The sequence below is a fragment of the Rissa tridactyla genome, chromosome 2 (assembly GCF_028500815.1).
Source record: "Rissa tridactyla isolate bRisTri1 chromosome 2, bRisTri1.patW.cur.20221130, whole genome shotgun sequence".
Lineage (NCBI taxonomy): Eukaryota > Metazoa > Chordata > Aves > Charadriiformes > Laridae > Rissa > Rissa tridactyla.
The window spans coordinates 102,650,121-102,676,783 of NC_071467.1; positions in this window are offsets into that span (position 1 = coordinate 102,650,121).

Genomic DNA, 26,663 nt, shown 5'->3' on the forward strand with positions numbered 1-26,663 from the left:
TGTAGACTATCGTGGTCTGAATGAAGTCACGCCACCGCTGAGTGCTGCCGTGCCGGACATGCTAGAACTCCAGTACGAACTGGAGTCCAAGGCAGCCAAGTGGTATGCCACGATTGATATAGCGAATGCATTCTTCTCAATCCCTTTGGCAGCAGAGTGCAGGCCACAGTTTGCTTTCACTTGGAGGGGCGTCCAATACACCTGGAATCGACTGCCGCAGGGGTGGAAACACAGCCCCACCATTTGCCATGGACTGATCCAGACTGCACTGGAACAGGGTGAAGCTCCAGAACATCTGCAGTACATTGATGACATCATTGTATGGGGAAACACAGCGGAAGAAGTTTTTGAGAAAGGGAGTAAAATAGTCCAAATCCTTCTGAAAGCTGGTTTTGCCATAAAGCGAAGTAAGGTCAAGGGACCTGCGCAGGAGATCCAGTTTTTAGGAATAAAATGGCAAGATGGACGCCGTCAGATTCCAATGGATGTGATCAACAAAATAGCAGCTATGTCTCCACCAACTAGTAAAAAGGAAACACAGGCTTTCTTAGGCATTGTGGGTTTTTGGAGAATGCATATCCCAGATTACAGTCAAATTGTAAGCCCTCTGTATCAAGTAACCCGGAAGAAGAATGATTTTAAATGGGGTCCTGAGCAACGACAAGCTTTTGAACAAATCAAACAGGAAATAGTCCATGCAGTGGCCCTGGGGCCAGTCCGGGCAGGACAAGATGTTAAAAATGTGCTCTACACCGCAGCCGGGGAGAACGGCCCTACCTGGAGCCTCTGGCAGAAAGCACCAGGGGAGACCCGAGGTCGACCCCTAGGGTTTTGGAGCCGGGGATACAGAGGATCCGAAGCCCGCTACACTCCAACAGAAAAAGAGATATTGGCAGCATATGAAGGGGTTCGAGCTGCTTCGGAAGTAGTTGGTACAGAAGCACAGCTCCTCTTAGCACCTCGACTGCCAGTGCTGGGTTGGATGTTCAAAGAAAGGGTCCCCACCACACATCATGCAACTGATGCTACATGGAGTAAGTGGATTGCACTGATCACGCAGCGAACTCGAATGGGAAACCCCAGTCGCCCAGGAATTCTGGAAGTGATCATGGACTGGCCAGAAGGCAAGGATTTCGGAATGTCACCAGAGGAGGAGGTGACGCGTGCAGAAGAGGCCCCACCATATAATAAACTGCCAGAAAATGAGAAGAAATATGCCCTGTTCACTGATGGGTCCTGCCGTATTGTGGGAAAGCATCGAAAGTGGAAGGCTGCTGTGTGGAGTCCTACACGACGGGTTGCAGAAGCCAGTGAGGGACAGGGTGAATTGAGCCAGTTTGCAGAGGTGAAGGCTATTCAGCTGGCTTTGGACATTGCTGAGCGAGAAAAATGGCCAGTACTTTATCTCTACACTGACTCATGGATGGTGGCAAATGCTCTGTGGGGGTGGTTACAGCAGTGGAAGCAGGGAAATTGGCAGCGCAGAGGCAAACCCATCTGGGCTGCTGAGCTATGGCAAGATATTGCTGCCCGGATAGAGAATCTGGTTGTGAAAGTACGCCATGTAGACGCCCACGTACCGAAGAATCGGGCCACGGAGGAACATCAGAACAACCAGCAGGTGGATCGGGCCGCTAGGATTGAAGTGGCTCAGGTGGATCTGGACTGGCAACATAAGGGTGAACTATTCATAGCTCGGTGGGCCCATGACTCCTCAGGCCATCAAGGGAGAGATGCGACATATAGATGGGCTCGTGACCGAGGGGTGGACTTGACCATGGACACTATTGCACAGGTCATCCATGAATGTGAGACATGCGCTGCGATCAAACAAGCCAAGCGTTTGAAGCCTCTTTGGTATGGAGGGCGATGGCTGAAATATAAATATGGGGAGGCCTGGCAGATTGATTATATCACACTGCCACAAACCCGTCAAGGCAAGCGCTATGTGCTCACAATGGTGGAAGCAACCACTGGATGGCTGGAAACATACCCTGTGCCCCATGCCACTGCCCGGAACACTATCCTGGGCCTTGAAAAGCAAGTCCTGTGGCGACATGGTACCCCAGAGAGAATTGAGTCGGACAACGGGACTCATTTCCGAAACAGCCTCATAGACACCTGGGCCAAAGAGCATGGTATCGAGTGGGTATATCACATCCCCTATCACGCACCAGCCTCTGGGAAGATAGAACGATACAATGGACTGTTAAAAACTACACTGAGAGCAATGGGTGGTGGGACTTTAAAACACTGGGATACACATTTAGCAAAAGCTACCTGGCTAGTTAACACCAGGGGATCTAACAATCGGGCTGGCCCTGCCCAATCAAAACTTCCACGTACTGTAGAAGGGGATAAAGTCCCCGTAGTGCACATGAAGAATATGCTAGGGAAGACAGTCTGGGTTAGTCCTGCCTCAGGCAAAGGCAAACCCATCCGTGGGATTGCTTTTGCCCAAGGACCTGGGTGCACTTGGTGGGTGATGCGGCAGGATAGGGAAGTCCGATGTGTACCTCATGGGGATCTGATTTTGGGCGAGAATAGCCAATGAATCAGATTGTGTGCTATTAATTGCTAAGTAACACTGTCACTGTATGTCCTCATTGCTATAATTGCTATCAGTTGTACTACAAGTAAGGTACAGGGATGATGGGATAAGAACTGACCTCAGCAGCTGGCGCCCAGCAGTTTCCTCAAGATCTACATCTTCAGCCCACGGACTGTGAGCATGAGCCACACCGGGTGCACCAGTCACAAACTTCGAAAAATACAGCATGCAACAGACCAGCACCACCCAGCATCTCACCTGCCCTGAGAGACTGTTCTAACAGATGGAGCCCAAAGCCGTGGATTAAAAGAACTCAACGGACACTTTGGAGGGATGGCCCATAAACTAAGGGCATTATATCTGCATGAATATATATGTATATATATATATGACAGGGGAAAGTGGTGGCAATTCATTGGAACCTGCTGGGCATGGCATAGATGGTATGGAATAAGGGGTGGATAATGTCCTGGTTCCGGCGGGGATAGGGTTAATTTTTCCTGGTATTCCATGCCATGTGAGCCATGCCCACCCTGAGCTGCCGGGGGAGGGGGCAGGAAGTCGCCGCTTGGAGCAGGCTGGGAGCGGGCTGGGGCGTCCCGGGTCCGGTCGGTGAGCGGCGGGGAGCGGCGGTCCCGTAATCGTGTTCGTATATTCCCCTATCCGTGTTATTGTTGTTGTTGTTTGCCTGTTCCCTTTGCTGTTCTGTTAAACTGCCTTTGTCTCAACCCAAGAGTCTTGCCTTTTCTTCCAATTCTTCCTGTATTAGGAAGGCGCGAGCGAGCGGCACGTGGTTCTTTGTTGCCGTCTGAGGCTAAACCACGACACCAGGGACACCACTAGTTGTTGCAGCAACCACACCCTTTTTGAAGTAGTTGCTAAATCCAGCAATAATCGTTAGATAATATTGTAAATGGCCCACGGGTGCTCTGCAGAGCACACAGAGCAGGACTTCCAGGGCAAGCACCCATGAGCACCCTGATGCAGAGAGACAGCAGGGGACACCAAAATGGATGAAGCTTTGGTCCCACCAGAGCATCCGGAGCAGCTTTTCAGGTGAAGGGCTCGTGACGTACCTAAAAGCTACAAAGTCGAGGAGAACTGGCCTGGGTAAAACAGGCAAATTCACACGCTCAGTGACCCTCAAGCAAGAAGTTATCAACTGCACACAGTAGTAAGTGGTCCCCAAATCCCTCGTGCTCTGGGTACCACACCAAAGTAAGTAGGCTATTTCCATCATCTCCACTTCTTCAAGTAATTAAACTGGGTTCCCTAATTGTGACTACAACTCCAAGCACCGCAAATTTACTAAAACTACAAAACTGCCATTCCTGGTTGTGCTGGGGCATATCCAGTTCTGACGGACACCTGAGAACACAGTTTGTCCCAAAGCCTCCAGAATTTTAGCTCAGAATCCGAAAAGGAAAACCAGGGTGAAACCGTGAGGCTGATGTTAAGCAGGGGGGCCAATTTTCCGCACGTCAGCCCAGATTTGTGTTGTTGAGTAAACTGCAGTTTCAAGGGATGCATTTAGATACTTAAGTACAAAATCAACAGACAAAAGCTGCCCATCTCTCTGTCACAGTTCTAATGCCATTCCTCTGCATCATAAGGTGCCCGCCTGAAAATACTCAGATCCAGGTCTTTTACAGCAGCTGTCATGAGTCTACATGGACCCACAACATTGCCCAGTCGCAGCAGTTTTACGCTGCTTTTGAATATTCCTCTCTCTCCTGTCAACACTGTACCTGCCTGAAAGGGATCCAGTGCCTAGTCAATAGCGGAATCATTTCCAGAAGTCACAGGAATTGATGGAGGATTAAAAGAAAATTAATCTGCGTGTGGTGCATCCCATGCTGTCACGCCGAAGGACAAGGATGCTCACAGGTGGCGCAGGCTCCTGTCTGGCCTAGGGCTACTTGAGGGCTTCAAAGAGGCTACAAGACCTGATCTACTTAGGAAGCCAAGGCTGGCTTCTAGGGATGAGCTGCACGTGCAGCCGCAGCCACGGGCATGGTCCTGCAGCAGGCTCCATCTGGCCAGGAAACACATGACTTTCCTGGGTTTTCCCAGGTTTCCCGCATTCTGGTGAAAATGATGAGTTGACCACAAAGCATGGAAGGCCAAGGACTCTTAATTCCAATTAAATGCCCCTGGGACTGGCAGGAGAAGGGACGGGGGGTTGGTCACCAAAAATGTTCCCAGCTGGGACATGGCTCTATGTCAGGACATACTCAGAGACTTTCAGAAATTGTGATTCGTGCCCGTCTTCCATATCAAAGGAGCCAACCTGCTGTGAGCTGCTCTGTCGCACCTACAGAGGATACAGAGCTAAACCAGCTTTCAGCTACCTTTTTGCCCAAGCAATTCAGTTTTAGACTTTTGGCTTCAGCAGTCCCCGGTCTGGCCCCTCTTTCAGCCTCCTCCAGGGACCCAAGAGTGGCCGCCGATGCGCTGAGGGTGAGGATGCTCGTCAAGGCTGGCAGCCGGGAAAGCGGAGCGGGGAAGTATTGCTATCTGTCATCGAATTTAAAGTTAACCATGGCTCTGTAGTTAATCAAGTTTTATGTACTGGCTCCATAGTGTGGTGGTGCAGCTCCCCACCCCCGCCATCCTTCAGGCCACTCGGTACTTGGCGTGATCTCCCTCCCAGCCTGGGCCGCAGAACGTGACACAACGGTGTAACATGAAAGAGAAGGTAGAGAGCCACAGAGCAGAGCACAGTAGTGTGCCCAGTCCCCACGGCTCCTACTGTTTGAAGATGATAACCTCAATGGATCACTCCTGACACCGTATGGATTGTGGCCACAGGGCGGGGAGTACCAGGACCCCCAAGACAGGTGGGTATCCCCCAGCATAGACTGGTGCAAGGGCTTGTTCCTCCCCAGGAACAGGACTTTGCCCTTCCCTTTGCTGAACAGTGTGAGGTTCCTGGCAGCCTCTTTCTGCAACCTGTCAAGGTCCTTTTGGTTGGCAGCAGGACCCTCTGCCGCATGAGCCTCTGCTCCCAGTTGTGTGCCATCTGCAAGCAGTCTGAGGGTACACTGCCCCATCATCCAGATCACCCGAACAGGTGAACAGGACTCGCAAAGTGCAGTGCAGGGTGTGCAGACGTGCACTTTGATATGACATAATGTGTCACAGAAAGTTCAGAAATTGAAGGGGGAAATCCATATTTTGGTGGTTTTTTAATAAAAACATTGCTTTCCCCTTTGATTCCAAGAAGCTGTGAGATGGTGTTCAGAAGTTTCTTTTGTCTGTTTTACGCTCCTGCGAAAAACATTGTGGGATCTAGTGGTTAATGCTCTAAGGGAAATCAAATACTTTGGGAAACCCACTCTTTTGCGCAGTGAGTCACACACACTGGGCTAGGCAGGGACTGCTCAGCCTGGGAGGGTCTCCGGGTGTCGCAGGCAGAGTGATTAACTTCACTTGTAAGAGAAAATTAGTGAAATATTAACATAAAGCAGTGATTCAACAGAGTTAGTACTGAATGTGACAGTGTTTTACAAGATTCGATGCCAGGGTACACTGGGTTATTCACTGCATAGAGGCCAGGGTCAGACAAGCTCTCAGGGAGACCCTCCCGTTGAGTCACGAGGTTCAGAAAGGACCCCCTTGCTTTCTAAACTCCTTCTCAGAGAGGAGTCGAGGTGCGGCTGGATCCAATCCTCGTCCCAGACTTGGTCAACGGTTTATGTCTAAAGGATTCTATACGCGCAATCAATCCTTAGATCGCTTAGCTAAGATTTCAAAGTTTAGCATGCTATCAGTCACTTACTGAGAATCTATTGCAGCAAAGAATCTCTAAGCTTCGAGGAGAAGAACCTTAAGCGAGCGTCCCCACTCAAGGGGAGATCCTGTCATGTAGCCCGCTGCCGTGCAGGAGAGCTCAAAGGGCTCTTGGGCTGTCCACTATTTATGGAGTAAGATAATGGACCTATAGTCATATTCTCATGGGAACAGGGTACCTAGGTTCCCACTCCAGACAGTGTTTTGGTTATGTTGCCAGCCATCTCCCACAGTTCAGGTGCAACTCATAACAACTCCTGCTGATGGCCATGGCTTGAGCAGGAGCTGGCGCAGGGGGAAAGGGGGAAAAGGGGAGAGCACACCGCCACACCAGGGTCCCAGGTTTACTGCAGTGCTGACTGCTGTGGCTGCTGCCTGTTCTTTCTGCAATGCTGACGGCAGCATTGCATGTTGCATGTTGGCAGCATTGCATGTTGGGGCTGTCCTTGGGAAGGGCACCAGAGCTGGGAAAACCCCTGGGAGAGAGAGGTAGGGAGACAAGCTCTTCTCCAGAGATTTGCCAGAAACTCTCCTAAGCACCCCTTGTCTAGCCCATAAGATGCTCTGTGTGACAAGGGAAGGTGCCTGTTGGTCCAATGTATGATGCTCTGTAGGGCTTTCCCATCAGGGTCCTTTGACCTACCCATCCTCCAGCCGCCATTCCAGTGGCTGGGGGGTCTCACGTAGGTCCCCTGACACATCCCATAGTCCCACTCAAGGTCTCGTGCCTCAGACTGTGCTTGCAGGGCATGATTCCTTCCTGCTGTCAAGGGCTGAATTCCAACTAAATGCCCCAGGGCAATGTGGAGCTAAGCAAACCTTTTTCTATGGGTCCCACTGCTTTGCAGTCCATGGGTATGATTCATCTCCTGCGTGGGAGCTGAGGATACAAGCTGACCTAGTTTGGAAATTGGCCTCTCCCTCCAGGCAACTCCAGACCCCTGCTTTTTCCTTTGGCCTCTCCAGCCTGATGATTTCCACCGTCATCTACCTATCCTACCTTAAATGTCTTTGTCACAGCTATTACGACAGTGACACAGCACTAAAAATCCCACCAAAATTCAGATCACTGGCAAAGGAGAAGAAGGACAGAGGAAAATAAATTCTGTTCTATTTTGAAAGATCCCTTTTTGGCCTCCTGTAACTACCAGTGGATGAGAAAAATGGGGAAAAAATTTCAGGTCAGCCACATGCTTGTTTTGAACTCTGAGATTGCAATTTTGTGGTTATTCTGGGATGTGAAAGATTTTTAAATTAAAACTGGCTTCCAACTCCCCTAGAAATGTTTTTTGGTTTATTTTGATGCCATCAACATTGCAATGGGTTTGGATGCCTTGATTAATTTTCCTCTAAATTAAAAAATACAACAAAAAAAGAAACAAGTGACAGAGTCACAAAAGCCTTTGGTGTCACTAAAAACATATCCTTCTCAACATGGGAAGCAAGAACAGACAAGCACAGAACAGTTCCCGCAGAACAGACAGGCTTTCACGGTCCGTACGTCCTGCATCAGCTGTGTGCATCTCCCCTGAAACAGCTGCACCTACTTGCTTCACAGAAAAACCTTTTTCCAAAAGCCAAGGCATGCCAATCCAGATGTTGGGAAAGACAGAGCTGCGTGACCAGTGTAGGGAGATGTGAGGAGGAATCAGACAGAGAGGTTTTCGATGTCTTTTGTATGGTGTGACTGCAAGGTACCTAGGATGAGATACAAACCCAAGATCTGTCCGTAATAAGAAAGGGAAAAGTAAAAGGGAAAAGTAAAGAAAAGGATTGTTAAAGCAAGAAGACAGCCAAGTTACATCTGCTCTTCCAAAAAAATATCTATCTACATTGGCTAAAAGATGGGATCTGTGTTTTCTGATAGGGCAGTCGGTGTAATTAGCAAGGAATTGGATACTTCCAGTCTGGATTGTTGCTAGATGCAGCACTATATGGGAAGGCAATTAGTACAGCTAGAGGTAATTATTTTAGGATGTGCTTTTTCAGCATCCCTTTGCCTTGCAGGGCCCTTTGCAAAGAGGAAAGCATGCTCTTAAAATGCACTGGCTACCGGTTCCTTTTCAAGCATGACTCAAAACACAGGTTTAACTGATAAATTAGATCTGATTTGAAGCCCTGTCTTTCTCCTGACAGGGAGAAAGACTGTTTGAAGGCTGTCTTTCTCCTAACAGTCCTCTGGACAGGGGACATTCCTGGCAAGGGAATTTATCTCTCACCTCACTCTGCCTGCTGATCCATCAGAGTCACATCCGCACAACTGCGAGGGCCTGCCTCTTCACATGGAGCTGGCATCACAATCCGGAGATTCTTTAACTGAATAGACATAGTCTGGCAGCTTTCTGCCCTCACTGCAGTTTTGTAGACTGATTCATTACCAAGCATGTGCTAAAGGATTGTTTTTCATCATTTCATTTAGTAATTTAAAAGAAAAAACAAAAAAGTTACTTTGCATCTGAATAACCTAACCTCAAAAGTAATTTCATCCCACCACCATTCTCAGGTGGTTTCAGCTGTATCCTCTTGGGTTTAGGGACTGCCTTGGGGCCAGCCCCCTAGAGGCATTCCTTAAGAAGAGCAGCAGACCTTCCTTTAGAAGAGCAACAAAGCTTCTGAAGGGTCGAGTGCACAAGTCTTAGGAGCGGCTGAGGGAACTGGGGTTGTTAAGCCTGGAGAAAAAGAGGCTGAGGGGAGACCTTATCGCTCTCTACAACTACCTGAAAGGAGGTTGAAGTAAGATGGGGGGTGGTCTCTTCTCCCAAGTCACAAGCAATAGGAGAAGAGGAAATGGCCTCAAGTTGTGCCAGGCAATGTTTAGCTTGGCTATTAGGAAATATTTCTTCACTGAAAGGATTATCAAGCATTGGATCAGGCTGGCCAGGAAAGGGGTTGAGTTGCCATCCGTGGAGGGATTTCAAAGACCTGTAGATGTGGTGCTTAGGGACATGGTTTAGTGGTGGACTTGGCAGTGACAGGTTAACAGCTGGACTCAATGATCTTAAAGGTCTTTTCCAACCTGAACAATTTCATCATTCTATGAAGGACACTGGGTGGAGGAGGTGCAGGTGGGGCTGCACATGGGGGGCCCCATCACCACCATGTCACAGTGCCACCAGCCGGCAATACAGCAGTCACAATGCCCCATGTCAGGATGAAGGGGGCATTCTCCTGTGTCCCGCAGCCAGCCTGTCCAGCAGACAGCCCCAAGACATCCGAGAGGAATTCCTTGAGGAGCCAGTGGAACTACTCGGAGGGAGGAAGTGCTTGATTTCTCCCAGCTTCCATCCCTGTTCTCTTTGGTAGGATACAGGCCATGGGCTCATCTCTCCTACCTGCTTCCTGAGTCTTACTCATCAAAGAAGTAATATGGGAGCATTCAAATGCAAGTGTTCTTTGCCAGTGTGCACAGAAGCAGCATCACATCTCTGGTTCGTGAGATGTGTGAGAAAAAAGCTTCGTCTTCATGGGAGGAATAAAAGATGCAAGTGGAGCTTTGCTGTGAAAACTGGTTCTACAGAAAAGAATACTTCTGTGAGCTCCTGAGCTCCTCTGCCTTTAAGGTCTTCAAGCCCACAGCCAGCAGGGAGAGTGCCATGATGTCTTTTTTTACACCTTGCTCTCTATTCAACAACATTACTTGCGTTGCTCCCATGTGGAGCTATGGAGCAGAATAGCGGGTAGCCAGCACAGGTTCCTGGAGCCCAGGGCTTGCAGCAAAACAGGATCTCACAGGAATTTTGGAGTATTTATCTGTATGAGTTGCAAATTTGACCTAACTCCTCTTTACTTCAGACACAATCAGGAGCAACTGGCACAATTTCCATCAGAATCGGGCAGTCTGGATCAGGTCTTGAGACAGACAGGGCCTGACTCCTTACAACTATGTCTTAAGGAACCACTGCAATTCACAGGTGCAGTCTACATTCAACACAGAAGACTGGGGACATGTTTACAGGAGGCGTGGGAGCAAGTTATTCCACAGGAAAGAGCACCCAGGAATTGAAAGCAACATTACTGTGACAGCTAAGGGGCTGCAGAAAGGCAGACCCTATGCACAAAAGGTTGTTCCTAGAAAATAGATAGGCAAAAAAAATACATATCAAAAGTATTATGGATAATGTAAAGAAACTTCTAAGAGTTAAGATTTATGTAATCTACCAGCAGTATTGGCTCATTGTTAGGTAGGTATTTTGGAGTTCTTGAGAACAATTCAGAAACTTCGGTTCAGCATTTGGGAAAATGCAAACAAACACGTGATTTATTCCTGTTAAAGAATGATGAATAATTATGTTCTTACTAAACTGACACTTGGAATAGGGTGATAAATAAAGACAGGTAGTTTTAAACCAGCAGTCCCAGAGGGGTTTCATCCACAGCTGTCCAAGAAGCAACCTGAGCTGGCAGAAAACTGTCATTGCACTAATAGCCAACAAGTTTGAATAAGATAACATAAAAAATGATTAGTCCATCAGCTGTGACATTGATCCTGGTCTACATGATGAAAACATTGCAAGAATCTATTTTTATACACATTGGTGTCTGACTTCTTCGTAGTTGGCAATTAGTAAGGACTGAGTTTTCAGGTATTTGTTGTCTGTTTCCACCATTTTCTTCATTTTTTTAGTTTTATTCACTTCTTACAGATAATTTTCAGAGTGTGCTAGGAGTCTTTCTCAGTCTTGAGTTTGTGGCCAGAGCATTCCAAGAAGGCTCCTTATGAAACCAAGGAACAGATTTTTCAGGAGAGAGTCTAGATGTGGTCCTAAAATTCATGAAAGAACGTAAAGTTGCAATTCTGGTCTCCAACACTAAATCCATATATGGTCCTGGGCTTCATCAGTTACTGTTTTCAGTCTGGCCTCTTAGCAAGGCTTTTTGGGACACCAGATTGTCATGAGATTGCACTTTTCTTCCATTGCATTCAGTGGGTGTCATTTAGCACTGGGGAAATATAAGCAGTGCTAAGATTGTCATAATTAGTTACAGGTCGTACATGGCATGAACATTTTATTTCTTCTTTCACAACATGGCAAGTGTAATCACTTTAATATAGATATTGTGTTAATCTAAACTATTCCTCCTTAAACAAAAATAACCAACTTGCTTTGTTTAAACAAAGTGCATGCTCTCACTGCAAATCTGAGAAAATGTTTTTTTTACGTATTCATAGTTCTCTCAGGCTTCTGTTAAACCTCTGTGGAAGAGCTGGAGAAACAGAACATAATGCTTAAGATGAGCACAGAGATTTTAATATTTTTAAATATCTCCTCAGTGTCAGTAAATAGTAAATAAATAGTATTGCACGTCCTTTTAGCAGGCCATTAATAAAGTGTTTTAATACAAGTGGGTTTGATTTCATTTTGGTTTCATTTAAAACAAATTAAAAAAATGTGAATAGGTAGTAAATTGTGAGGTACAAACGGTATGTTAGCAGTAAAGTCATATATGTACTTCTTTAGTGGTTAAATAGTGAAAGTTAGCCATAAAAAAGCACAACCAAGCTTGAAAGCAAAGAGCGCCTCTAAATCCATGAAATATTGTGTGAATGCTGCCATCTTCTGGGATATGAAACAAAGATTTGTCAGTACTACACAATGAAATATTTCTACCTGCAAGAGGAAAAGAGGTTTAGCTTTTTAGATATAGAATCATCATACCATGTTTCAGTTTCTCACTTCTAAAAACTAGGTTTACATCATAAGTGCAGCATATTTGACTTCTAAAAACTAGGTGAACAGCAGCAAAACTACGCTCCTATAATTTAAGCTGTGGGAAAGATGCTTACAAGCACTTGTTGCATTCTACTTTTGAGGCGTTTCTCATTGTAATAGTGTAATTTTTTTCATTTATATCATGCTAATTGAAGTGGCTTGTCATGATTTATGGTTAGGGCTTACTGAAGTACTGCGATAACATGAACATATAATTCAGTAGATGTTTGCGTGGGTGATGCATTTTGTAGTAACTTCATAGCATATTTCAAGCATTTTCTGCTCTGTGAAAGGCTGCAAGCAGTGAGACAGGTTGATTCATTTATTCTTTTTTCTTTAAGCTTACTGTGTGTTCCATGTGCTTGTATTCTGTAAGTCAATTGTGAAGGGAAAAGCATGTCATGTGAATTCGATACCCAGCATGTAAACTGTGACTAGTTTTGTCATGACTGACAACAAAGAATTGTTTGCTGTCTCCTCAGGTGAGCATAATTCATTACCGGGAGCCAAGCAAAAAGAAGTTGCCTAGCACCAGGCTTCTCAAGGACAGGGTATGTTTTAGGACCACAGAAAATAAATACAGTTAGGACTCTTAATTCTTCCTGGGTGGTGTAACACTTGTTATAAAAAACAAACTAAAACCCCTGCCCAACCTTAAGGTCTTGCACAGTCACCTACTAGAATAGGTTGTGTAATGCATATACCTGGTATTGAAGGAATACAACACTTCTGCCTGCTCTCTTAAATATTATCCTGTGGCATAGGTAAACCTGGGATGTTTTCATCAGTTTTACCAGTTTCTCCTCTTTCTCTCTCCACTTCAGGTTGGATGTCTCCCAGCCAAAAATTTTGATTGCTTCCTGAGTTTCTTTTATGAGACAATGCAAGCAAACAAATACAAAATATTACCCGTTCAAAAACTCTGCCCATTGGGTGTGTGTGGTAAGAGAAAAACTGCAGCTGTCTAGCTACAGCACAGCAAGATATATGAGATCTCAGGTGACCTTTGGGATAGAGCTACCAAATGCATGTCATGCAAGTTGTACGATGCTTGGCACCCTGCCTTGGGTTTATCTTTATGGTTAATACCGGACATCAATCTTGTTGCTCCTGAGGCTGACTGTTCCTATAAGAAACTACTTTACTTCTGCCCACTCAGTGCTTCTCACTCGTAAAAGATGATTTTATACTTGTGGTGCAGCTAAAAAGCTGTTGGGTCAGCTGAAATAACCTCATGTCTTGACAAAGTCCCCCATGCTCGGGTGAGGCAGCAGAGGAAAGCTGCTACAGAGTCTGAAGGTAATCTGGGGGTGATTTTGTGATAACTGGTCAGTGAAATACATCACTTTGTAATAGCAATGAAAGAAACCCCACAAACAAAAACCTGGGACAAGGTCTGTGCAACATTTAATTGTTAGTAAGATCCCATTCTGTTAAAAGTCCCCATACATTTCCTTATTGTAACAGCTAAAAACAAGGTACAAACTGGAAGTTCTGAGTGAGGTATTTTATTAGTTATGTGATGCAATTTCTGTAGTATAGAACTGTTATTTGTGCGATCCCAGAACTATGTCATACCTTGATGAAAATAACATAAATTCTTATTACTATGAAAATCCATAGAAAACAAAATCAGTCTTCTGTGCTTGTCCTTTTGGCACACTATGTGATACAAAATTTCATTAATATTTATAATTCTGCAGTTACACTACTTGCTCTGTTTTTAACTATGTGGGACTGGGTTGGTTTAACATGAGAACTTTGACAAAGAGAACAAGTGCCCATTGTTTTTTATCTTAAGCACTAATTTTCCTGTAGTGAACAGTATTTTGCAGAACATTGTTTCCGTAACCCTATGGAGACAGTCTGTCATCTGTCAGTAAGTGATATCCAAGTTAGCCCTAGGAAATTATTTCATATTTCCTAGTTTATATATATTTATATTTTTTAATCTATAATATATATTTATATGTAATTACATAATTATATATATTTATCTATTAATATACAGTTTAAATAACTGTAGCCTTGTAAATTATTTATTGACTTGTTACCTTTGAATCTTATGCAAAACTGTTCTGTACATTCTCATGTTAATGTTTTTAACAGTTATTACAATGTTGGCACCGTTGTTACTTACAGGGAGGAGGGGAGTTTATTCAGCCTGTCCCAACATCTCTCCTCTCCTCTCCTCTCCTCTCCTCTCCTCTCCTCTCCTCTCCTCTCCTCTCCTCTCCTCTCCTCTCCTCTCCTCTCCTCTCCTCTCTCCTCTCCTTATACTGACATACACATTTAGTGTAGTATTAGGGAAATTTTTATGGTCTTTCTTTCCTTTAATTCAGTTTTGTGTGACCAGAAAATATACTTGAACTGGAAAGCCAATTCATTAAAATTCACTGAATAGATCGCAGTAGCTCAGAAGCAGCAAATCCTGAGGGGTGCCCCCTCCTTACTTGTCTGCTGCCCCACGGAATTAATTGTGCCGAATAGTAATGGTCTGGCTGATGGAGCCTGAGCTGCCATTACAGGATGTGGGGTCTCAGTCCTGGTTCCCCAACGGGGACCCTCATTGTTGCTAGAAGATATCATGCAGCCAAGGTGGGTCGTATTCAGGGATTGTTGCAAGGTCTCCTCTTGGTTTGCTTGCTTGAATGGAAAAAAAAAATCAAGGAAAACGGGGGGAAAATGGGTATAATAGTTTTGGTTTTTTCCAGGTCTGCATATCTGATGAGTTCCAAGCAAGGTATTTGTTTTGAAAAAGGTATTTTGAAATAAGCAAAATACTCCATTTAGGAAATAGTATGCTTTAACTAAAGTTCTTTTTTGCTTTTAACAAATTCAACATAAACTTTTATTTGACTTTAATGTAGACATTTTTGAAAAAAATGAAGGAAATTTTGACAACATCAATTTTGGTATTTCTAAAATAGACTTTAATGAGACATTATATTTATAAGTCATTCTAAAGATAATAAAAGTATAAACGTGTTGTCCTTTAGGTTATGTGATAAAAGTTCCCATGCACACGCACAAAGGAGCAGAGGGAGACAATCATGGGGGGGACGACATTCAAATAATACCCTGCCAGGTTGCTCTCAGGCCCATCAGAGGAGCCATCAGCCCAACAAGGACCCATCTCCACAGGCTCAGAGGAACACAGGGATACACAAAGGCAGACAGGAACCCAAACTGCAGATTCAGAGGAGGAGACACCCTGCCTGGTCTGGCCCAGGGCTGTTCCAGGAGAACTTCAGCCCCAATGTCCCAGGTGTGACACCCATCACCAGGAGTCAACCCCAGAGCACCTTTTGGACTAAGGAGGTTGCTGCCTAGGGAAATGGGATGCATTATGGGATGCAAGGTGAAAACATTTTGGGATTGCACAGGACTTATTACGGGATGATTAGGGGAGAAACTAAAGGTGAGGAAAGGGAGAGATTTAGATGATTTGGGGAGGAACAAGTGTGGGGAAAACAGAAGGATAAGGGAATAAAAGGGCTGGTTGCATGTATGCTTGTCTGGCCATGCCCTGCACCTGATCAATGCAGTCTGTCCTGTCTTCTTATTAAATCCCTAACACTTTTACTGGATGAGCTATGCTCCATTCAGTATAGGGGTGATGGGGAGTCTTGGTGGCAATGACTGGAATCAGACCACAGGACAGTTGCCCCTGTGCCTCGGTGCCAGCCACTGGAGAGACCATAGTGACTGATATCAAGTGCCAGCCCCTGGGGAAGGATGATGGGCCCACAGGGGTGTGTGTTCCCCTGGTGCTAGCGGCTGGAGGGAGCATGGATGTGCAAGTGCGTATGCGAGCACTAGCACAGATCAAGCATGACCAGCCAGGGAGTAGGTAAAATGGCTTGGCAACTGCGGGTGTCTTTAAAGGTAAACACCACAGTGGGCACCAGGAGTGTCCCAGCCAACTGCTGAAGGGACCACAGGGTCTGTGGGTCCCTAGGGATGAGACCTTAATTCATGTGTGTGGCTACTGCAGGACCAGGGCAGTCCTGTCCAGCTCTGGGTGTCTGCATGTGCACGTGTGCGTGCTGGTGAAATGGTCTGCACCAGCAACTGGAGCGTTGCTGTGGTCTTGGGGTCTCCTATATCCAGGTGCCAGGACGGGGGGAGATGGGGATCTGGGGGCCAGCTACCAGGCAGACCGAGGATCTGAGCCCAGCTGCTGGGGAGAACCAGCTTGCAGGCATCGGTGTACTGCTGGTACAACCTGCCAACTTCTGCCCATCACCTGGTGCTTCTCCTTTACTGCTCTTTTGAACTCGTTATGCTAAAAAAGCAGCGATCCGTTTAGAGTGCTGATGGATTAGCAGATCAGTTAAAAAATTCAGGTTGCACAATTTGGCCGTCTCGGAAGAAATTGAAGCCTTGCGGGTCTTTCCCCACTAGAGGTCTCTGTGGATAAGTGAGACGCGTCTGAACATAACTTTGACATTGCCAACGGCGGCTGTTGTTTCTGTTTGTACGTGAGCCATTGCGTGCAAGACAGTTGCTGTACTACTGCTTTATAATCGTAATGTAAGTAGATCCAGTTCCCCTAATATTGATAGGCAGTGATTTTCCAATGTGACTGCTTGCTTTTTGTGATATTGCACAGGTGAGAATCTCAGCTGATCTCTTCAGTTAAAAGGACTAATTCCAGTTTCATGAGTATGTGAAAACCAGAAGGACCAAACAACAGCCACTCTTAAAAATTAATAGTGAGACATCTTTGGTTTCCTAAGGACATTCACTCTAAGAACAAATAATTTACCCTTAATAGACCCTGATTTCACTACTTTTTAATTCTCTCAATTTTAGCAGAGTTACTGGTGACTTCAACTGGATTTACAGGGAGGGGGTCTTCCCTTTCTCAGACCTGTGCAACTGCATTTGTTTGTGTATGTCTCCAATATAGCTAGCCGTGTGTGACAAATACATGTTGTTACACATATTCTAACTTAATTCACATTTACTGAGATAATTAAGCCTGGTTTGCTTAAAAGAGCATTGTAAGGTGGAATGTAGGCACAAACAGCAATGGACTCCTGCATACTTCAGGAAGATGGAATAATCTTTCTTTACAGAACTGAAATTTAGATTTCCTCTTTATTACTGCATGCAAATATTCTGCTTCTGGTTTGATTTCCAGAATTTAAAACTTTACCAGATTTTCTAGTCTGTCTCTCAAACTCAGGATTGCTAAGCAAGCAGCAGAAATGAGCATGTCCTGCATAAATGGGACAGAGCAATGATCTAAGCATATAACAGAGGGAGAAGTAGTAGATCAATATTTCTGAGGGATAAGTAATTTGCAAAACCCCTTTGGCTATGTTTAAACTGGAAGGCTGCTGCACTGACTTTGCACACAACTAACAGCTGGGTGCCTTTGAACAACCCCCTGCCGTGTCTGTTCTGCCTTGGTTTCCACTGGAAGAAAGGTTGGATGTGTAGGCTGTGGACAGATGGACCTTGGAAGCCCTGAGGGAGGCCATGGAGCACACCCAGTGATCAGGTTTCGTGTAGCTTTGACACTTCTGAGGCAACTGCAGAGAAGACAAAAGAAAAAAGTTCTTTCTAATACAGCATCAATCTAATTAATGTTGTGGAGGATTTGGGTAGTGAGTAAAGAGGTTAGATACAGGGACACAACCTCCTGTGGAGTCTGTGATTGCAGAACAGCTCAGAAAGAAAAAAGTCTTCACTTTCAGATACTTTCAGCAAACCTCAAGAGCTGGTACTTTGTGAACAGGATCTATTGGAGGAGAGGACGTGACCAGAATACAGTGATACAAGACCTGGGGCTGCAGGGTTTCTGAGCACATACTGCAAATGAGCTATGTTGGTCTACCCCAGTAAAGAATAAAGAAAAAATCTTTTTCAGATGGTAAGACTTCTCTGCTGCCTCTGGTTCCGAGCTTGCAGTTTCAGGTTTCCTATTAGTAGGATATTTTGAATTACTGTGAAGCACTTTTCCTACTATGGCATTAGATGTTTTCAAGTTGCTTGATGACTACTGGCTTCCCTTTTTCTGTACAGTTTTGTAACAGAAGAAATCCATCATGTTATACTTGCCTACAAGGACCATAGAAGTGTATGACATGCTTCATTTCTGTAGCTGCAGAAGTCTAAATGTCTAAATACTACTTCTATGTTCTGGAAACTTTACGTATAATTTGTTCTTGATAAAGTTAAGAAATGTAAGTGCGGTCTTGTGCCAGAAAGGGTTGTGGGTTGCAGTGGAACTCATCCTGCCTATAAGATGTGTGTAAGCTCATATTGTCCCTCTGGATATCTGCTAGGTTAATATAAGAGCTCTATGGAATATGCAGATGTAGGGACCTGGATGATTGCAGTCATCACCTTCATCCCCACAATAGTCTAACTAGCAAAAATCTAGGCTTAAGGCTGGGGATTATTCAAAATTTGCATGAGGTGTGTTCCTTCAATTTCATTATTGTTGTAACTTCAAATTAAATTATATTTTTGAGTATTTTACGGTGATCGTCAGGTAAAATCTGAGCATTTCTTATTGACAGTAAATTTATCCGTAGGTTGCATAAAAGAATAAAAGATAGTCATTGCTCTCAAAATCAAACTGAGACATGCTGAATGTAATGTAATTGCAAAGATAATTAAAAGTGCAAGTAATTTTATTATTAAATTATGGTGTATTTTGTACCCTGTTTCAGCAAGATTCTAACTAAAAGAAGTTAACCTTGTTCCATTTGATACCCACAGCTTTAAAGTTAAATGTGGTTTAAATAACGTTCTGAAATACAGCTACTGAGCTGCATCTATGCACCTAAAAAGCATTTAGCCATTTTTTGCAAATAATAGCAAATTGCTTTGAAGATATGGAAGTTGTGTTACATTGCTATGTCAGCTAATTTTGAGATATCTTATTTAGAAAGAATTATGCAATATCTGATACAGAGAAAGAATCCTCCTGTAGCAATATGCAGCATTTCTCCATTTTAAATATGTATATTCATATTATCCTTTATATATGTATGCAGCACATCTTTCTTCTCATTAATGAAGTTTGACAATTTGTGACAGGACAGAAAAGGAATTCATTATATTTAGTAATAGAAAACCCATTTCTCATTTTTCTAGTGCCAAGCAGCTGCAATGAAATTGCCTAAACCACTATATCACAATTCCCCACCTTTGTGGTTCTTAAGGTCACCCTCAAGGGTCTTCAATTTCCTTATGTTCACAGCTTGGCACCTGGTAATTTTCAGAATCAGGAAATATAAGGAAGCTATATATTTTTATTCTAAGAAGGATTTTTTTTTTATTTGAGAAGAAATAAATCTGTCAGGTTGAAAATATTAAAAATCAGAAGCTTGACTGTAATAATCACAGCAATGTCAATGCCAATTTTGTTTAGAAAACTTTGGAATGAAAATTTTCTGCATGACAAAGAAACTTCCCCACTCCTTGAAAGAAATTGTCAATGTGTAAGGGAAATGGAATTTTTATTTCAGTAATCAATGGAGTTTAAGAATAATTTATGGTAATAATAATGGTAAACAAATTCCTTAAAAAGTTGCTCAGTATTCTTACTGCTGACAACTTCAGTAGACTATATCAGCAAAGTGAAAAAATTTTAGTCTTTTAGACTAAATTTAGAGTCATTTTCTCTGTATATAAAATGGTCATATGATTTGTATACCAGTATTAATTAGTGAGGAAATGCAACTATAGGCAACAGTATGATATTCAATTGATTTCCTTAAGGATGTCTTCAGACAGTCTCCAGGTTAATAAATTCCAGAAGTATAAATGGAGAAAAAAAATGTTGCTTTTGTCTCTGCGATGGGTATAAAAGCAGGGTTTTCTTTTTATGTGACATTATTTCTACTGAAGATATATTTCCTAATTCTTTCAGTGTATGACTTGGAATAAAATACAACAAATGTTTCTGTTCCAGTTAAAATTTTGCTATTAGTGGAAATAAAAGATATTCTGAATATGAAAACAGTAATTAAAAGCAGTAAAAAATTTGATAAATAACATGTTGAAAAGCAAGCTACCTTGTGCTTATTCACTGTATTGCTCAAAACCTGCAAAGTTTTCATATTTCCATATCTTCTCATTGAAAACCTATACCTAAGCAAGTTGGAAGAGGAAATGTAGTAAATCTAAAAAGATGTAAAAACAAGGATTTACAGTTGTCAGGATTTCAATGCCAACTTAACACTTCTGATAAGCAGGACACGTGGATGCAGTGATTCAGTTTTCTTCATAAGGATCATAACCTGGTGGAATACTCCTCAGGTGTTTTCCAAAACCTCCTAGAAAATCTATGTAGCAACGCCAGTACTTAAACTACTGTGGTTTTTGTGCAAATAATTCTGTATTGCCTGATGCAGCTGTGAAAAACTTTGTTATCCATTGAACTAGGAAAAAAACTAACATGTTTTTGGGTTAACAGCTGTCTTCTGTGTAAGTCCATAGCTATACCAATAATCAGCTAACTATCAAAGTAAACAGCAGGTAATTTCTTGCCTTGATATGACTTTTTATTTCTTTTGATATTATCCATGAATATCTAGGTTGATAATGCTCATACTGTATAGGATTTGCCAATATAAGCAATTCTTAAAAAAAAGTCCATTTTGAGTTTAGGTTTTGTTCTACTACAAATGGATGAGTTTCAGTCCAGAGTCAGGGATATGATTACTCAATGTGATTTGAACAAACGTTTTGGTTCTTCTTGGATGTCCCCCGTGACTTTGAGGTTTGCTAATATTGGTATTTGCCTGTAGCACCCATACATAACTGCAACCTGGACAGTTATCAGCCTAGTGTAAACACATTGACAAAGAACTGAATGCTGTGATCAGGGTTGTTTTTTTCCCCAAACTGAAGTTGTGCAGGAGAAGTCCAGCTTGCCGTAGACGGGCTGGCCAGACTCAGTGGTTGCCTCGTTATTCCCTACGTAGTCACGAGCTTCTTGAGAATGTGTCTGTCCTGCAAAACAGAGTATGAGGTGGTGATCCCCAGGCTAGAGAGATGTTTGCTAGTAGCAACGTGCAGTGCAGCACAGCTGCCCAGATGTTCTGGTATTTCTGCTATGGTGTGGCTTTCCCAGGAGCTGTTTCCTAAATACAGTGTTCTGATTAGTTTTTTTGTCATAATTTCTTTCTGTAATGCTAGTAATATCAATTATGGAGGTATTCTCTGGTGCATATACATACAAAAGCTGAAATCAGAAGCTATCTTGGCTGTGGGAGTATTCTTTTTTATACATCTCATTGAAGGGAGCAACCTTGATGAACAAATCTTGTTTCCTCCACAGTGCAAGTGCATTTTTGGCAATATCCTTCGAAGACAATCTGTCTGTATCAGGCACGGAAGTGGATTTTACAGGACATGCTATTCATAATGCTAGTACGATGGAAAAAACAGTATCTTCAAGATGCACCTATAGATTTACTGGTGCAGGTAGTTTTAGCCCCCAAATTACAAAACAACAAAGAAATATATGTATAAGCAAATTTACGTCTTTGTAGGCTTTCTCTATGGCTATAAAAATGCATTGGTCCTTATTTAACCAACAACTTCAATAATGTATTTTTTTCCTCTTGTAAATAGTGAACTGACTCTTTTCCTTAATAATTTTATTATTTTACCATAATAACTTTGGTTTATTCTGAAAAGCATAAAATGGATATTTTGATATGACTCAGGAAATGGTATAAATGCAGATGTTAAAGGTTTCACATGACTTTGATATTGATCTTTGTTTTACATCAGTGATACATGGCATTTTTTTCTCCAGAAATATTCAGTTCAAGAGTGTGTACTAACAGTGACTGTTGTGATTGTTATTGTACTTGTCTGTCTCTAGTTTTGAATTTCCAGTGTTTCACTGAAAAAACCTTCATTCAGGTGAGTTACAATGCAGAATAACTAGTCTCATTTTTATCAGTTTGAGTTGTAATAATTCTTGCTTTCAGGAGAATTAAAAAAAAAAGTATTTAAAAAAAAATTTAAAAAGAGAACTACCACTATATTTCGGAGTTGCTGCTATGCTGAGCATCTGTGTAACGTTTTCAATGGGAAGTGTTTGCCACTAAATGTATCGTGATTTTAACGGTCATTCTGCATGAATTGTGTAGGTGGTGATTAGTGCCAGTATAAACCCAGATTTGGAGATGGCATCGCTGTAGGTAACAAGTGTGGCAATGATCACCAAACCTTTGCAACATTTAATTTCGGAGAGGTTGATTTCAGAATTATGAGGTTAAATTGCTGCTGTTGTTTTGGATGCTGTCTTATCAAATCCCCTGATCTACTATTTTCTAGCAAAGCCAGCTGGACACCCGCACATTTTTGTTACTCTTCAAATCCTCTGTAACTCAGTAGGTCGCTAGCTCAGCTGCGGATGGAAACAGCTAAGCATGTAAATATATATCGCGTCACTAGATGTCCTCCTCCCACAAAATTTCTTCTGCTCAGTGAACAAACTGATCATGCTGTCTTAAAAAAGACCTAGCCTCTCGCTGGTGACTTATAAAAACCCAGAGTGCCTAAATAACTAAGTCTGATTGTTTTGTAAGTAATATTTTGGCTACCTCTATGCACTGGTTGTATGGCGTGCTCTATGCACAGATACATAAACTCTCAAGGTAATTATTCGCTTGTGTGTTGCGTTGCCACTGTCTCATGCATTTATTGTTGCTGAGGAAATACAGGCAGCCTTATCTGGTGTTTGGTGACATGTAAACATGGCTTTTGGTTTATGACAGTATTCCAGAGTATGCTATGTGAATCCAGCCGTCCCCGCCACAAGAAGTGGATCAGTATCCATAGTCAGCGAATGAGAACAATCAGCAGGGCCCACTACCGGCACAGTGGCTGGGACAGTTTCCCTGATTCCATCCAGCCAGTCTGCTTGGTGCCCGTGGTGGTGGCTCGAGGTACCTCCAGAAACTGGAAGGGGTAGGATGTGGGACGGGGAAGGGCGGGATGCATTGTGGAAGGCAGTGGGGAGGGAGGGAGGGAGAATGAATATCCAGCTTGGTTTTCCCAGGACCTACAGTGGTCCCTGACCCCTTCGTCACAAGTCACTGAAATGCCACACGCATCTTGCAAACTGATGCGTTGCTTAATAATGCTTTTACATGCTAATGACATTAAAGAATAACAAAGTAATAACTGGAGGATGTGCTGGTTGTGGAAAGAAATTCTCTTGAGAAATTGAAGCGTACCGTGGACCTGAAGTAAGGGCAATATTTCAAAGGGTTTTTGCTATTCCTGAACGCTGGTGTTGAGGGCTGGGATATTGCTCTGGGGCACTGCACAAACAGGGTTCCCCAAGAGTTTACAGCTTGATCTGAGAGGAAGGGAAGTCTGGGTGGAGGAAAGAGAGCTACAGTTTTAAATAGGCTGCAGGCTTTTTGAGTGCTACTTTTAGAGCTGTTAGATTTTCGCTGGGACCTAACATGACGTGTGAGAGACTGCATTTCACAGCATGATTAAAGGCATTAAAATAAATGGGAGAGGTGACAAAGTGAGCAAAGTTTCTGAACTGAAGAAACGTTTCCAGAGTGCTTACTGGTCTTCAAGAATCACTGCTTTTTTCTTTCCAATGTGTCTCAAGGAGCTCTTTCAGCGTATGACATAAATGCAAAGCCCAGTCTGAAGTGCTGGGACATGAGTTCAAAGCTGAGTTTATATGCTAGTTGTCGCTGCTTTCTGGGGATTCACTGGTGCATTATCAGCCTGAAGGCATGGTCACCTGTGAAAAGGCTTTTGTGGGTCAAAAAACAGCAGGAGAAAGGGAAGGTTGGTAGCTTCTGCTTTAAGAAGTGCTGTAATGAGAGCCCTCTGTTGACTCCATCTCATGGAGAGGAATGAAAAGATGTGTAACATTGTGAGGTACATGATTTTTTTTCCCAGCTTGTGCCTGATCTAGTGTCACTTAGAGATGAAGGAAGGATTTCAGTTTTTTCCAATAGGCGTGATACAGAGGGTTTTTTGTGGTACTGAAGAGTCATATAATTATCTAGCTGTAGTGGGTCTTTTTAAGGTTTCAGTGACCTGCTGATTTTTGCTGAGATTCCAATAAAAATGCAAGATTTTACAGGGGATTGCTGGGACATGATTTTCAGGCCTTTGTCTCTAGTTTCATTAATTTTCCTAACACACATTTTCATAGCTCATGGCTGTCTGCAACAGGTATGTAGACAATATTTAACTTTATTTGATATTGAGGCATCATAAGATTGAACAGCTTAGAGCATATAAATGCATGAAACAAGATAAAAGCATCAGTTGTGATTGAGGAATTTCAGGAGAAAGTATCCACCGATTTGAAGAAATTACGAACCTGTTACAGAATTGCACAATTTGAAGGTGGCTTTTATTAAAGGATTTACTGACCTAAGAATAAAAGGGAAAAGAGATGCTCATTAGCATCCAGGAAAATGTCCCTCGAAGGAATGGGAAAGAATGGGAAGAAGTCTGTGTAAATTTGAGGATGAGAGAGAAAATTAATTTGAAGAATCATAAAGGTTTTAGTAAAAGAATTTAGTATTTTGGTGATGGGACACTCATCTTTTGGGGCTGTTAAAAGATGGTATACAAAGTCTCACCTTAAGTAAACTCTACCAAAATGGGTTTTCTTGCCCCAAATATAGTACTAATTCTTGAACTGTTACTTACCTATATGCTCCGAAATGCATACAATGAAATACAGCATATTTGAAAATTTCCCCTGTCATTTTGATGAACCTCCTATGCAATAGAGATGAACCACAAGAAGGTCTTACAAGTTAGCTGTTCAAAAGTACAGTGTGATAAATCTGTGTAGTATTGCAGGTTTTTGTTCTGAAACCCATTTTTTAGTTTTAGTATATTCTTATTATCAGTCTGCTCAATCACTTGTATCTTATCATGTCCCTCATTGACAGATTTAGGGATTCACATGCTGATGTTGTGTCAGCGCTGAACATCAGTCTTTGCTTTGCAGCATTAATCATTACCTTATTCATTATAATTAGAGTAGGGAATAAAAGCTACAACAATAAAAAACCCCAGCAGTGCTGGAATTGAGCACTGAGCGCAGTGAGGCATGAGTGTAACTTCATGCAGAATTGTGTTATCAGGTTATCAGGTTCCCTACTAGGTTTGAGTACTTTAGCTTCTTCTGTCTCGGTTGTAGTCTTCATCCGCTCCTGTCTTTTCAGCCTTTATGAGTAATTAATCACACAGCAGCCGTGGTCCTAGTGTGGTCCCTAGTATCTCTGCTTTTTCCCATACCTGCAAGGTTCTTAGATGTTTCTGTAATGCTCTTAATGCTCCCTAACTAGAGAAGGTTTATTGCTGCCCACTCTTCACGTTTTAGAACAAAGTTTGTTACCAGCACAAAATTGGTTCTAGTACCAAAGGCTTTCAACTGCATTTCAGATGTTTCAAAATGAACATAAAACCCAAAGGGAAAAAGAAAACCTCACACTAAGTGGTGAGAAGAATATCCTATTTTGGGATTTTTGTGAAGAATCAAGGGTTTTGTTTTTTTTTTTTGCTAACCATAGGCTCATATTTTTGTGGAAGAATATTTGAAATAGATGGCACAACATAAAAATTCGGTTGTCTGCCATAACATTATATTGGAGATGAAATATGTCTCTTGCCTTTCCTACTCTAGTATTTTAGTATCGATGGCATGTATCTCAGAAGGCATAGGAAAAAATCATTGTCCCTGAGTCACATTGCCCCTTCAGTGACAACTAGTTCCTTCTCTACAGGTGTTAGAGAAATTGGAGGCATCTGCTGGGATCTTTTGGCGCAAAGGGTAGTGGCTCTGGATCTGACCCTGGTCATGTCACAGCTGCCACTCGGGATTGTCAGAGCTGCATTTTCCTCTGCCTGGAACTGCAGTGTCGTGGATGTAGAAAGGAGAATTTTAAACTGTTTTCTGAAAGACCTTTTTCAGTTCCATCACCACTAGTTTTCTGGGTTTGGTTCCCAAAGCAGACTGCTCTATGTCGAGAAGAAATTCCATTATTATCTGTTTTTGTGGTCAGTCACACTTGCTGGTTTAAAATGAAGCTATTTCTATAATTTATTTAAGTCACGGTAACAGAAGTGTCGTTTGTCTCTCTGTGTTGGTGAAGTACTGAAAATTGCTTTAGTTAGTTTTCGTTTTAATTTTTGCTCTGTTTTTGTCACCTCAGACACCCATTCTAAATCGGCCAGGTAACTTTCTGGGCTTCTACTTGTTCCTATTTAACAGGATTGTGAAGCAGTTCTACAAAATGTCAGGTCTGCAACGCAATAGCTCTGAACAGCCAATTTACTGAAAATAAGCAACACAGTCACACTGAAAAACACTTCACAAAAATTGCTAGTGTTGTTGTATGGTTTGTTTCACTAGTTTTCTCTTGTTGAGATATGACAGCATATTTACAAAGTCAAGGTAAATATTCTTGGCAAAGAAGCATGGTACTCTGACTATAAAAGCCTTTAAATGAAACACTGCACTGAGTGTAATTTTTGTAAAATTTCAAATAGCACTTTTATTTTCTAATCCAGTTTCTCATTGCAGTTCACTAACGTTGACCCTTTATGCCACTTGATTTAGTCACCCATCC